At 44.5% G+C, this 12,524-nt stretch overlaps 1 protein-coding gene across 12 annotated transcripts in view; it reads right to left on the bottom strand.

The window, feature by feature from the left end:
• Positions 1–12,198, bottom strand: part of PHF21A (PHD finger protein 21A) — a 130,110-nt gene extending 117,912 nt beyond the window's left edge. For 6 of the 12 annotated variants that reach the window (XM_030482158.1, XM_030482166.1, XM_030482167.1 and 3 more), the window contains exon 1: positions 11,758–12,168. The gene's annotated coding sequence lies outside the window, so the exon portion shown is untranslated. Of the gene's footprint in view, positions 1–10,383; positions 11,338–11,757 lie in introns of those variants that run through there. The other 6 variants (XM_030482168.1, XM_030482163.1, XM_030482169.1 and 3 more) reach the window with 4 other exon arrangements.
• Positions 12,199–12,524: the final 326 nt, after the last annotated feature.

The raw sequence follows: 12,524 nt of genomic DNA, 5'->3' as shown, positions 1-12,524 counted from the left end.
TTCCTAACTTAAAGTCCTCAATAAATCTACTGCAATGCAGAATAAATCAATTTCTCTCTGCCTCAGTTTCTAATCCGGAACATGGGAATACCACTACTTACCGGAGTGACCTGTTATCTTTGAAGTGGAGCAGATTCTCAAGTAACAACAGGCACACCTATACTCAAGTGAATAAACTATGCTGATTCACAACAGCAGATTGCCTGGGCCAAATTCCATGCAGTATTAACAAGTCAACAGGAAGCACTCCAAAATTAATACACTGATGTGCTCTGATCTTCCTTCCCCTACATTCCAGTCAGCTGGCACTCTCACTGTTCCCTGTAAACATATCGCCACAGGTATCAACCTCAAATTCTGCCTTCCCTTCCCCTTTTATTACATTCGCCCTCCCTACTCCTTAAAAGTGCTTTATTTCCTTCTCAAAAGCACACAAATGGGAACTGTAGCATCTGGAGAATGGTATTTGTAGCTGGGGTAGTCACACTCCGTGTGGGAGTACTGATGGTAGTCACTAATCTGAAAGGATGAATTCAAGTAACCATACACTTAACAGAAGTTCCTTTATTCTCAAAACCATGATTATTCAATGTAAGTAAGATTTACATGCTATATCACACAAGCACAACACTGAATCACTGTGCCAACCTAACATGGAATCACAGACACATAAATTCAGTGTTTAACAGAAGAAAAGCTAAGGGCAAGACTGCTGTGCAATGAAAGTAGACTTCCAAAGTAGCTACAAGCTCTTCTCCTTACATTGTCCTTACATATTCCTCTCCTTGCTCTTCCAAGGATTTTAAAATGCCTTTGAGAAAAATCCCAGCTCCTTTCAATTTAAGACTCTGGTTAGTACACAAGAGTGAGGGGTGGGAAAAAAAACCATATGAGGAAACATCCACGAAAGTTTATTGTGTGATTTTAAGTCTCTACTAATACAACTTCTGATCCCCAAGAAGCCCATATGAGCCTTACTGCTTACTGGACTACCAAAGACATGGAAAGCAATGTAGAGGAAACAAAATCTAATAGCACAGTGGAGGTTGCACAGCTGAAGGCTTAAAATGTATCCTGCATAAGTGGGGAAGTGGCATTTTTGCCATGGAAAAATGCGGAAAATGGAAAAAAATATGCAGATAGTATTTATCACATTTCCCATATTATGCAAGAGTTTCTGAAGAGGCTGCAGAAGTCTCTGATAGACCTGAAAGAAAAATACAAGCATGTCTAATACTGCTTACACACAAACAGGGACTTAACAGATACTTGCCCCCTTCCTCAGTTTAAGTTTTCAAAAGCCTTAGGGTAAGACTGCTTATATGCATGATCACCCATTATATTAACAATATACTTAACATAAGGAAAAAATCAGCATTTCTGGACAAAACCAATCATGGGCAGAGAAGTGTAACATTAAGTTAGAAACGGGAAACCAGAAAGAAGGTCCCAAGTTTTGAGGAATCACACACATTTACCTTGCATCAGGAAGAAGCACACTTAAGATCTATATTTTCACTCATGCGACTTTGTAGCAATGGCAATGTCAGTGCAAAACAACAACCTGAGGTATTCACACAGTCACAGAGCTGTGCTGAACTAATCAGCTCCGCAGCTGAGAAGATACTGCACAGCGAGGCACTAACCTGGAGCATGCATTTAACAGGCCAACAACATCAGGTTTTGACTGACTGCAAAACCTGCAGTGTTTCATTAAATTAAACACTGCACAGTCTATTAGGGTTCTGCATCAACAGCCAGGCATCCAAATGTAATTCCTGCAAGAAGGAAGGTGGGAGAAGACACTGCGAGTTTTAAGCCAAGAAGAAATTGCCATACAGGAATGCGAATTACGCGAACAGGGGGATTTCCATATTTACTTGAGAGTATGAAATTCAAAGGAAAAGTGAAATATGCCAAAATGCAGGTGGAACATGGAAGCTACATCTGAAAAAAGTTTCATTATAACAAATACACACTGATATCAGCAGCATTCTCAGAGAATGCAATATAAGGGGTATGGTGGGATTACTCCATGGGAGAGGAACTACAGTTGACTCAAGGACAGCTACGTGGTGTTCAGAAACAGCACAAACCTTGCTAGCGCTTCCCCATTTATTCCTGACCAGAATGTACTCTCTGAAAGGGTAATAAGGGAAGCTCAGGTAGCCACATCCTTTCCGTTTGGGTTCGCCGACAAGAGCATCCTTAATACTGCAAATACATGCTACACACAACAATAGATTTACATGATAAAGATGCTTATCAGAGACAATTCCTGCAAGCTAAGCAGCAATGTAACAGTAAGGTATCTGGAGCTCCAGCTAGATGCAAATTAGCTAAAAGCTTTGTTATTAGTAATATAGACCATTGTAGCCCTTTCATAAAGTTATGAAAAAAATCGGGGGGGTGGGGGAACTGTTTTTTATTGGGATTTTGGTTTTTAACTATTCACATGTCAGGTTATTCAAGTTTCAGACTGAACATCTCAACTGGGGCAGTTTGGTCACAAGGGCAAGAAGGAAAAGACAGAGTATTCCTTGGATACATCAAGGACTAATTTCTGGCTCTCATATAAAATATTGTTGTGTTAAATTAAGCAAAAGCCCTGAATAAATAGATTTCAATTCTTACGAAGCATTACAAGGGCTCAATATTATCCACTTCTTCAAGGAGCAGCAAAGACACTAGGAGACAAAGTACCCAGTGTGAGATCCCCCAAGGGCCAGCAGCAGCATCTGAAACAGACACCAGATTCTTCAAACTTTGTGAAGTGTTTCAGCCCTGCAAAATCCATTTTAAACTACCTTTTTTGGGAAAAACAATGAAATCCTGGTACTCTTGATTCAACTGGGAAGCTTCCCATCGACTCGAGACGGGCCAGGATTTCTTCCCACATCAGGCCACATTTGCTCTTATGAGATAAGAAGTACTCATAGAAGAGTTTTTCTTTACAACTATGCATCAAACCCTTCTGCACATCCCTCTTGCCCACATTCCTTATCTAGAATACCCTGATACAGCAGTGTTACAAAGGGCACTGTCACAGGCTCTCCACAGAGGGTAAAACGTCCTTGGAGGACAAGATACATCATCTTTCCACTACATATAGATTTATCTCAGTTTCTTCTCCTGCCTGTTGTGTAGGCCCAACCAGCCAATGAAAGGGAACTTCATCCTTACACTACAATGACAGCCTTTCTAACCACATCAATATACTAACAGTAACTATTTCAACTAACTGTGTGTCCTGTCAGCAATTTGCTCCACATGGGTTGTGAAGGGGCAAGGAACACTTAAAGAAAACTGTATTACTATCCGTTTACAAACTCTCTTACAGTACATGTAAGGTTTTAGATGAATCTCTGTATAGATTTACCTTTCTGTATCAGTTTTAAACAGAAGTGTCAGCAAGGTACACAGTGTACAATGCATCAATGCTGACAAAATATGTTCCCTGCCTCAAAGAAGCTACAACCACCTAAATATCTGTCGTATTTATCATCTGTGCAGGTGAAGGAGAAAGCAACTTTTTGTTGGTTTTAGGGAGGGGTGGCACAACTATGAAGCAAATATGAACTTTAAATTTATACTGAGTGGAATTTCCAGACACTTACTACAAGAATTTTGCCAAACGGAAATAGATATGAGCTAATTATGGTGAATACAAAGAAGCTACTCCCCAATATTAAAAGTTCAGAGGTCTTAATCATACTACTATTTATATAGGTTCCGATTTTAGGCATTCAGATATTCCAACTTCTGTGGGACTTAAAAGTAAAACACACATGACTTTTTCCAAGACTGGAGCTCTAATTAATTTCCCCAGAAACATCAAACAGGTTTACTTCATCCTGTTTGGCACTTAAATATAAATCTTTTTTTATGATTCTCCCACACAAACTGAAGAACAAAGAAATTGACTTGGATCAGTTAGTTTCTAAGCGAGCAAGCACTTAAGATAACTGCAGTATCCAAAACACGGCACACAAGACTCTGGCACACACCAAACTTGCTACTAGGCTAACAACTGAAATCATATTAACATCTAGGTTAACTTGAGCAAATCCCACTGAACACTGTTAGTTAACATCTTGCATGAAAACACACAGTTCCTCATAAAACACAGTTCCTAATGGATTTGGAAAAAAAAATAAGCATTCTGAAAGTTACTATTCCCTTACCCCTACTCCAGGAACACTTCACTTTCAATGCGAGTTCAAGCGCAGTGGTCAGGGCTGAAAAACACAGGCCAAAACCTGCCAGATGTACTGAAACATGCAGGCCAAAACCTGCCAGATGTGCTCTGCGGGTGGTTGCAGCTGCCAACACTGGAGTCTGAGACCCTGCGTCTCCCTGGTGACCAGTGATGGTGTCACTAATGCCCACAGCAGCCTCCCCGGTTCTGTTGCACACAGCAACGTCATCATCACTTGACCCCAAGAAACAGAGCTGAGAGGTCAGGAGATAAAGAGCCATCCAAATCCCCTTTTGCTTTGACAGAAACCCCCTGTGATGGTTGGGCAGCAGTTTGAAGGGTGAATGTGGCAACCACATTGCCTCCTCCTGCTGACGGAGAACATTGCCTTGGAAGATGAAAAAGCTTCAGAATATCAAACAGGATACTTACAATCACAGCTGAAGCCAGGTGTAAGTGCAGTTATTAATATACCCTTTGTACAAAACCACGCACGCAGTTGGAAAACTTCTTTCATTGACTGCTTTTCTCCAACGGTCTTCAGCTTGTAGACAAAAATACATGCTGCTGCACAGCGATAACAGCACAGGTTTAAGCTGAGCAACTAAGCACTGCAAAAGGTGTCAGCACCTCAGTTTCCACAACATCACAGCATCTTCCACTTGTCACTCTGAATCTCCAACTTCTGCTGAGGAAAACTACAGCTCCCAGGATGCATTAGTACACAGCAATCCAAGCAGGCTACTCAGATAAAAACACAGCACTGCATACTGGGGCCTGTAGTTTCCAGGAGCCACATTCTTACCGAAGATGAGACCAGATGTAAGCCATATTGCACACTTCCATGGGCCAGCAAACAGCACACACGTACAGTACAGGGAGCCTGCTGCTAGTAGCCATCAGGTAAAGCTGGATCGATATCCACTCTCATACGTTGAACTTAAGCGGACAAAGACTTCAGTAAAAATAAGCATCAGCTAACCAATAATTCCCAAAGCACCATCAGCAGTTTAGCTACTTTCAAACATGTAGAATGGGCCATAGTTTTTTAACATCTTTATGCTAAAGTACAGTAAGAATCTCCCCTGCCCAAGACCGCTACATTTACTATTAGAGTGCTCTTCTGAATATCAATAGGAAAAGTATGTTTGGTATGGGGCATATTCACCCTGTCCAGAATTTAGTAATCTGAAAACAAAATACTCTCTTCCTCCATTTCTACAACGTGCTGAAGCAGGAGCTTGCCTCTCTTCCAAAAAGCAGCAGAGCTTAGCTGAAAATTAAATAGCTGTATCTCAGCGTAGGCCTCAGAGAGGAATACGCTGTACTTCAGTAAAGGGAAGGGCAGCTCCCCCTACCAGTCTGTTCTAAGAAGGTTTTAATCGAGGAAGGAAACAACCAGGGATCAAAATGAGTAAGTCCTCCTTTCTTTTCCCTCTCATTTCCCCCGAGCTCTGGATTATTATTATTAAAAAACAATAATATGCATATATAATTCCATCTAAGTCCTTATATGTTTCACTAGTCCCTGTTGAACAAGCAGGGTTTCCAAGCTAGCAGATGGCGCTGCAATAGAAAAAGGATCAAGATTCTGACCCAAGAGAAAGACACCGTCCCGCTGCAACAGAGACACAAACAGTGATGCTCCAGTCACCCGAAAGTCATCCTGATGCACTTCCCTACTGAGGCAAGAGGCCGCAGGAGCATCTAAAGGTTTTGTCAATACAGCAATACTGTCCACAGGCCAAAGACAGCTGTTGCCATAGTTACTATCAGCCAGCTTATCAGAAAATAATTATTGCGATTACTCAGAAGTTTTGTTAAAACAATTTAAAGCTTCAATATGATACCGCTTGATCTCCCAAATTAACTGTTCGCAACTACGCTGCTTTCGGGATCCACACAGTTAACGATGCTTGGATCTGCAGGGTTGGAGGGGAGCAAGGGAAGGAATCAATGCTCCTTCTCCCTTTCACACTGACAGCTTGTATTTCACAGGCAGGAACAACGAAACCAAACCAACCATAAGCTGTGTCAGAGTTCTCTCTCGCAGGCCTGGAGACCAAGTCCAAGCACAGGCCATCTTAGAGCCACAGCCTCCAATCTGCCCTCACTTGCTTTAAGCATTCACATATCCACGCTCCCATTCCACAAACACACGGGCTACAAACACATTTCTAATCACAGATGTGACGGTAAGAGCCCCTCAGTGAAGAGGCACACACATGATTTCCGTAGCAAGTGAACTTGGTAACATTCCTTTTGTCCTACAGGCGCAGCGCTGTCAGGTGGAAGGGCAGATCTGTAGAACACACGATTTAAGAGATCCGACATTAAGAAAGCACAGAACTGCGTGAACATGGCCTGTAACAGAGCTCACATTAGGCACAGCCTCACTCCTCAAGTACTATCTATAAACGCATTCCATTAGTAACAACAAACACTAGGTTAGGGTTGGGGGGAAGACAGTTCTTTGGGGGGTGTATGTTTTCTGGTGTGGGTTTTTTAAAGCATGCTTTGAGCGTACAATCTCTGATCAAAGAGGGAGTGTTTGCAACGACAGCGAACGTGAAATCTCAGGTAAGAGGGAATGCATGAGAGGTCAAACCATCTCGGCAAAGAGCTTTTAAGGGACAGGGTGCTTGCTAATTCCAACTGAGATATCACAACGATGCAAAGAGTAAAACAGAAAATAAATGCTGCAGAGAAGCCAACATCAAGTAGCACATTCCTTCCTCAAAAGCCGGGGATGATCAAAGTATTAAAACAAAAGATGCTGTGCTAAGTTGGGGCTTTGTCAGGGCAGCAGGCATGGCAGTGCTCTCGGACCGAAGGGACCTTTCAGAACTTTCTACAGCTTTAAGAATCATTTTAAGGACAGGGGATTCTGTCAAGTCTGGTGGTCACACAGTGCACCTTCCCTCAGCGCTAAGCACATTTAAAAACTCTTTTGATCTTTGTACATGTTCTCGCCATTCTACATCTGCATTTGCCATTTTGCTTTTGTGAGGTTTTGACATAACAAAAGCAGACTCAAACTTAAAATCACACTTCACCAATTTTAATCCGGTGAGGAACTTGGTAAGATGCAGGAGCCAAATTTTATTTAAAACTTCTTAAAGCACACAGGGGGTTGTGTTTCTTTTTTTTTTTAATGAGACTGTATTTGCAGTAAGAAAAAAGGAAAATAAGAAAATACAAAGTTCCCCCCCCCCCCCATTTCCAAATGTAAATAAACTTCTTTTTTTGCCTGTGTAATGCATATCCTGCCACTGGCACAAGCCAGACATCAGCTTTGTGCTATAATGAACATGAAATATTAATGCAAGATACCTATAAAAACTATCCTTCAGTTTACCCTCTATGCACAGGGTACAGAAGTAAACATCTTGCCCCATGCATTGGGCAGACATCTCAAAATCCTCCTGCGCACTGCTCCACCTTCCCAGTGTGTGGTTTGTTCCTAAAAAACCTTTGTGCAGTTCAAATACATCAGAAACAGGATGTGAGCTGCTTTCTGGCACAGAGTAATTGAACAAGGGCAATTCACAAACGTACAGGAGCCAGGCCTTTTGTGGAGTCTTACACTTCTAGTATACAGCTACACATGTGACTGCACAGTTGTGAACATAAAGAGTGAAGGGGACACTGAAGAAATACTATTAGAAGCTTAATAATAGGTTTTCAGCACTGCCCCTTTTACACGAGGAGCCTCTCCTGAAGGCTGGGCTGCGTTACAGCTCGCATCACACTGCGATGGCGCTCTGAAAAGCAAAGCCCTATCACACTATGAAGGTCTTTCTGGAAGATTTTAAACAAGCAAAACCCAACAAACAACAAACCCGAAACAAGAGTAAAAAGGTTAAGTCACCAACATGTGTTTCTCACATGACATTCATCTTGAGTTTCTGGTACCTGTGCAAAATGCCCATAACATAGGAAGTAAGATCAGTCCATCAAGGTTCCTACCAACTGGTATTGAAATGAAAGAGAAATCTCCATCCGAAACAAATTCCAGTACTATCAATTCACTTGACCGAATAAAGTTCTTCATGGCTCTGACACTAAGTAGATAGGAACTGAACAGCTACGTGTTCGTATGCAACCACGACCATTATAAACAAACTGCATGAACAACCCAAGTGATAGCCAGGCTCACTACTAAAGCATCCCAACTGCACACAGAATTTAACAACTTTTTTTAGGAGCCATTAAAACACTTATTTAAAAAAAAAAAAAAAAAAAAATAAGAAAAATAAAAAAAGCAGGAAAATTATCTCCTTTGTGCAGATCCAGCCCAAGGATTTGTTATTTCTTTTTAATTCTAATTTCTACAGTGAAGTTTAACAGACACATACATAAAATCTCATATCTAAAAAAGAAAAGTTGTAACAGGAACTATTTAGGCCCAATACTTGAATCACAGCTGAAGCTGAATGGCCTAGGGCGAAGAGAGATCTTCACAAAACCTAAACTGAAAGTAGTGATCTTACTGTTGAAGCAGGAAAACACAACAGTATTTTTCTCTGAGCAGCCTAAGTTTCAGTTTCCAACTTTTGCTTTAAGTTCTTTTGAAGGGAAAGTTTTGTATTTTTATTCCCTAAAGGAAGAAAAACATTTTCAAATGCCTTCTTCGGCCTCACAACAAACCCAGGACGCACACAGGGAAGAGCAAAGATTAAAAGCTTCCAGGTAGAAATCTTACGATGACTAACAGTAAAATAATAATTAATAACAAAACATTCCTTAACGGGACATTTTGAATTATACAGCACATCAGCTTTGTCAGGTAACTGAAAAAGAATCGCTAAAAATCACCCTAATGGGATCCACTCCAAGTTTCCTGCCGCTCAGGTCAGTGCGACTCAAAACTGGGCGTATGACATAGTTGACATCCAGCAAGCACTTGGTGAGCAAGCACCTACCTGGACAAGTCCCTTAAGACCTTGAAGTCATACTCCAGACATGCCACTATGCAACATGAAATCAATGGATAAAGAGGTTGCTTCATACTCCCTTCTCTATCAGCTCAAACTTGTAGCTGATGTAACTAGCATAAAGTAACCTAATTTCTCTAGCACAGTAAGGTTGAAAGGTTTAAAAACATGCGAGAAGCACTTCATCTGTTTGGTTTTTTTTAACACAGTATTAAAGTTTCATTCACTGAGCTAGAAAATTCCTTTCTAGAAAAGAATCATTAAGAAAATGCCCCCACAGAAACAGTTTCATACAGCTATCATGAAACATGCCCAGATACAAGTAAAATTCCCAAAGCCTGTGATCTTTCCACTAAAGCGTGGTGATTAACTTCAACTAACACGGGTAGTTATGCACGTTTCATTCCTTTCTTTCAAGATCCAGTTCTCGCCAGTAAGTTAACAACACTATTTAAATATAAATTATAAAACTGTATTGTACACAATCACTAAAAAGCTCAGTATAAAAGTCTGAGCATTACACATTAACCGGGTAGAAGTTATGATTTTTAGATTTTTAGGGGTTTGGGGCTTTTCTCCCGAATTTGAAAAGCATGTTGTTTTTTTCACAAATTAAGCTCCAAAAATAAGCCTCTTTTCATCCAAGTTAAACATTCCCCTGCTGTGTAGCATACCCAGCTCACCAGCGAGCTCCGGGCAAGCCCAGGAAAGCAAGAGGAGGCTGACTTCCAAAACTGAAACTAAGCAGGTGCCTTCATTGTTAGAAGTGAGCACAATGGGAAAATAGGAAAAAAGTAAACAGGCAGCCAAACCCCTTTTGCTTTCTAATACCTGAAAACCTACAGCTAAGCAGAAAAGATGCATCTATCTACATGGATGCACAGGAGTATGTGTCCTCTAACCTGATAACAAGCAACAGCATATCTAGTTAGGAAAATGCCACTGGCCCAGAGGAGCCTGCCCCTTCCCAGAGCCCTGCCATGAGTGCCCCCACGTCCCCACCGCACTGTTCCACGCTCAGACCCACCGCACATCACTGCACACAACTTCCTCGTGACACGCAAGTTATTACCCCCAGTGGGACCTTTCTACACGCAGCCTCCACAGTGAACAAAAGTTCATTGTCAAGCTCAGCGCTTGGGTCCAAACAAACATCCAAGGGGGCAGGAAAGGGGGGGGGGGGAGATGGGAATTGTGCTCCCTATCCACAAGTATAATATTTGCAGGATAAGAATCACCGTTACTTACAATTAAAAAGTGGGAACAGGTGTAGTAGATACCATACTTTGATAGCTGAACAAAGAATATTACAGCACGTGACTGAAATGTGATGACATTTGTTCACCAATCGAAAACAAAAGCCACTCTCCAATGGCACTCTTTCCTCCACCCCCAAGAATTAGGAACTTGGAAATCTCTCCATATTGAAACACATCTGTTCATAGCCTCATTTTTTGACACTGAGAAGAAGTTGAATGAAGAGCTCCATGCATTAATCCAATATGAATTCACCTAAAAACCTCAGTGTACAATCCACCGAACTGCAGAGGTGTTTCGGGGGAAAAAAAAACAAAACCAAAAACAAAACAACTCTAGTGATGGAGAAGCTTGTAATAATAAAGAAAAAAAACCAGCACACACCACCATCAAAATAAAAATAACAATAAATCCCGCAGGAAGGCAAGTGAAGAAAGGAGCATGCATAAGAGGACTAGACCAAATGGCAGAGTCCCACATAGAGCCACACTCCACCTACACGGACGCAGGAGGGAGGGAAAAAGAATAAGAATGAAGAAGTAGCCGCGGCCAAGGCCGGGAGCCGAGCGGGGCAGGAGCGGGAGCCCCGTCCCCAGCCCCGTACCTGTGCGGGAAGGGCAGCCCCGCTGCGGGGAGCGGGGCGGGGGGGGCAGGCCCGGCTCCGGAATAACAAGTTGCAGAAGAAACGGAATTTTCCCGGCGCTGCTCGGGCCACAAAGACGAATGAAAGGAAGGGGGGGGGGGAATACATAAAAAAATACAAAAAAATCCACCGCAGCAGCAGGGTTTACTACGAATTATCCATCACGGAAAGCGGCATCATTTCCCAGATAATAATAAAACTTCCCCAACATCATCGCGGCGAAAGGACCCGACCGAGAGAAAAAGGGCCTGGAAATAATCATCCTGAAGGAAACCGGAGGGGAGGGGATAAACCTCCCTCCCCCAACCCATCCCCAGTGCAATGTGTCATCTCCTTCCCCTGCTCCTCCCCCCAACCCCAATGTGTCACCTCCTCCTTTCACCCCAAGTGTCACCCTCCTCCACCTCCACCGCTCCCGCTCGCAAAACTTCTGCCGGCGCCCGCCGGGGAGAGGCCGAGGGGGGGAACCGCGGCGGTGCCCCGGGACGCTCCGCTCTTCCCCACCACCACCAACACCCCCCGAGGGAGGGGACGGGGAAAGGAGGAGGGGGGGGGGGGGAGAGGGAGCTGCGGAGAAGTTGCTGCTCCTCATCGCCAAGTTGGCCCGGAGAGTGCGGTGGCCCCGCGGTGGGAAGGATGGGGGGGAAGGGGAGGACAGGGAGGAGGAGGAGGAGGAGGAAGAGGAGGAGGAGGAGGCGAATCCGAAAGGTGGGATACTACACCCTGCTGGCGGCGGCGGTGCTGGTGCGGGCCGGCCCGGGTCCCCCTGGCAGGACCTCTGTGGGAGGGGGAGGACTCTTCTTCATAGGGGGAGGGTGCCGGCGCCGCCGCTCCTCCGGGCCTCCCTGTCCCCCTCTTCTGGGCGCCTCTCTCCTCCTCTCACTTTCTTTAAGCTAAGCGGGGAGTGGAAGATGGTAGGTTGCTCCCTTCTCCTCCTCCTCCTCCTCTTCGCTCGCTCTCGCCTCTGTGGGGTCCTTTTCCTTCCCCCTGTCCGCGGGGGGCTCGTCCTGCGGCGGGGAGGAGGGTGCGGGCGGGGAGGGAGGCACGAAGCCGGCGAGGCGCAGGAGGAGACAAACTGTGACACAAAAACAAGCCGAGAAGCTGAACTCTTCTTCAATCCCATTCACCCGGCCCGGCCGCAGCACCGCTCGCTGGATCCCTCCGCCGCCGGCCTCCCTCCCTCCCTCCCTGCCTGAGGCGCGCTCCCGACACGCCGCCGCGCGCGCCCCCGGCCCGCCGACCGAGACCCGCGGGGGGAAACGAGGGGAAGACCGGACCGGCGGGTCCACGCCCTCCCCTTCATCATCCTCTACCGCCATAGCGGGGCCGGGTTGAGGAGGATAAGGAGGAGGAGGAGGGAAAGGGGAGGGGGGGGTGTGTGTATAGCGGAGTAGAGGGCGGGCTCAGCGCCTTCTCCTGAGGGGGACTACTTGTCGTGTCGGTGCGGCGAATTTATTTCCCTTTGCCTAAGGAACGGGTAGTGCTGCGG

The sequence above is a fragment of the Strigops habroptila genome, chromosome 4, assembly GCF_004027225.2.
Source record: "Strigops habroptila isolate Jane chromosome 4, bStrHab1.2.pri, whole genome shotgun sequence".
Lineage (NCBI taxonomy): Eukaryota > Metazoa > Chordata > Aves > Psittaciformes > Psittacidae > Strigops > Strigops habroptila.
Note: the sequence above shows the minus strand (reverse complement) of the source record. Positions and strands in the feature narration are given on the sequence as shown.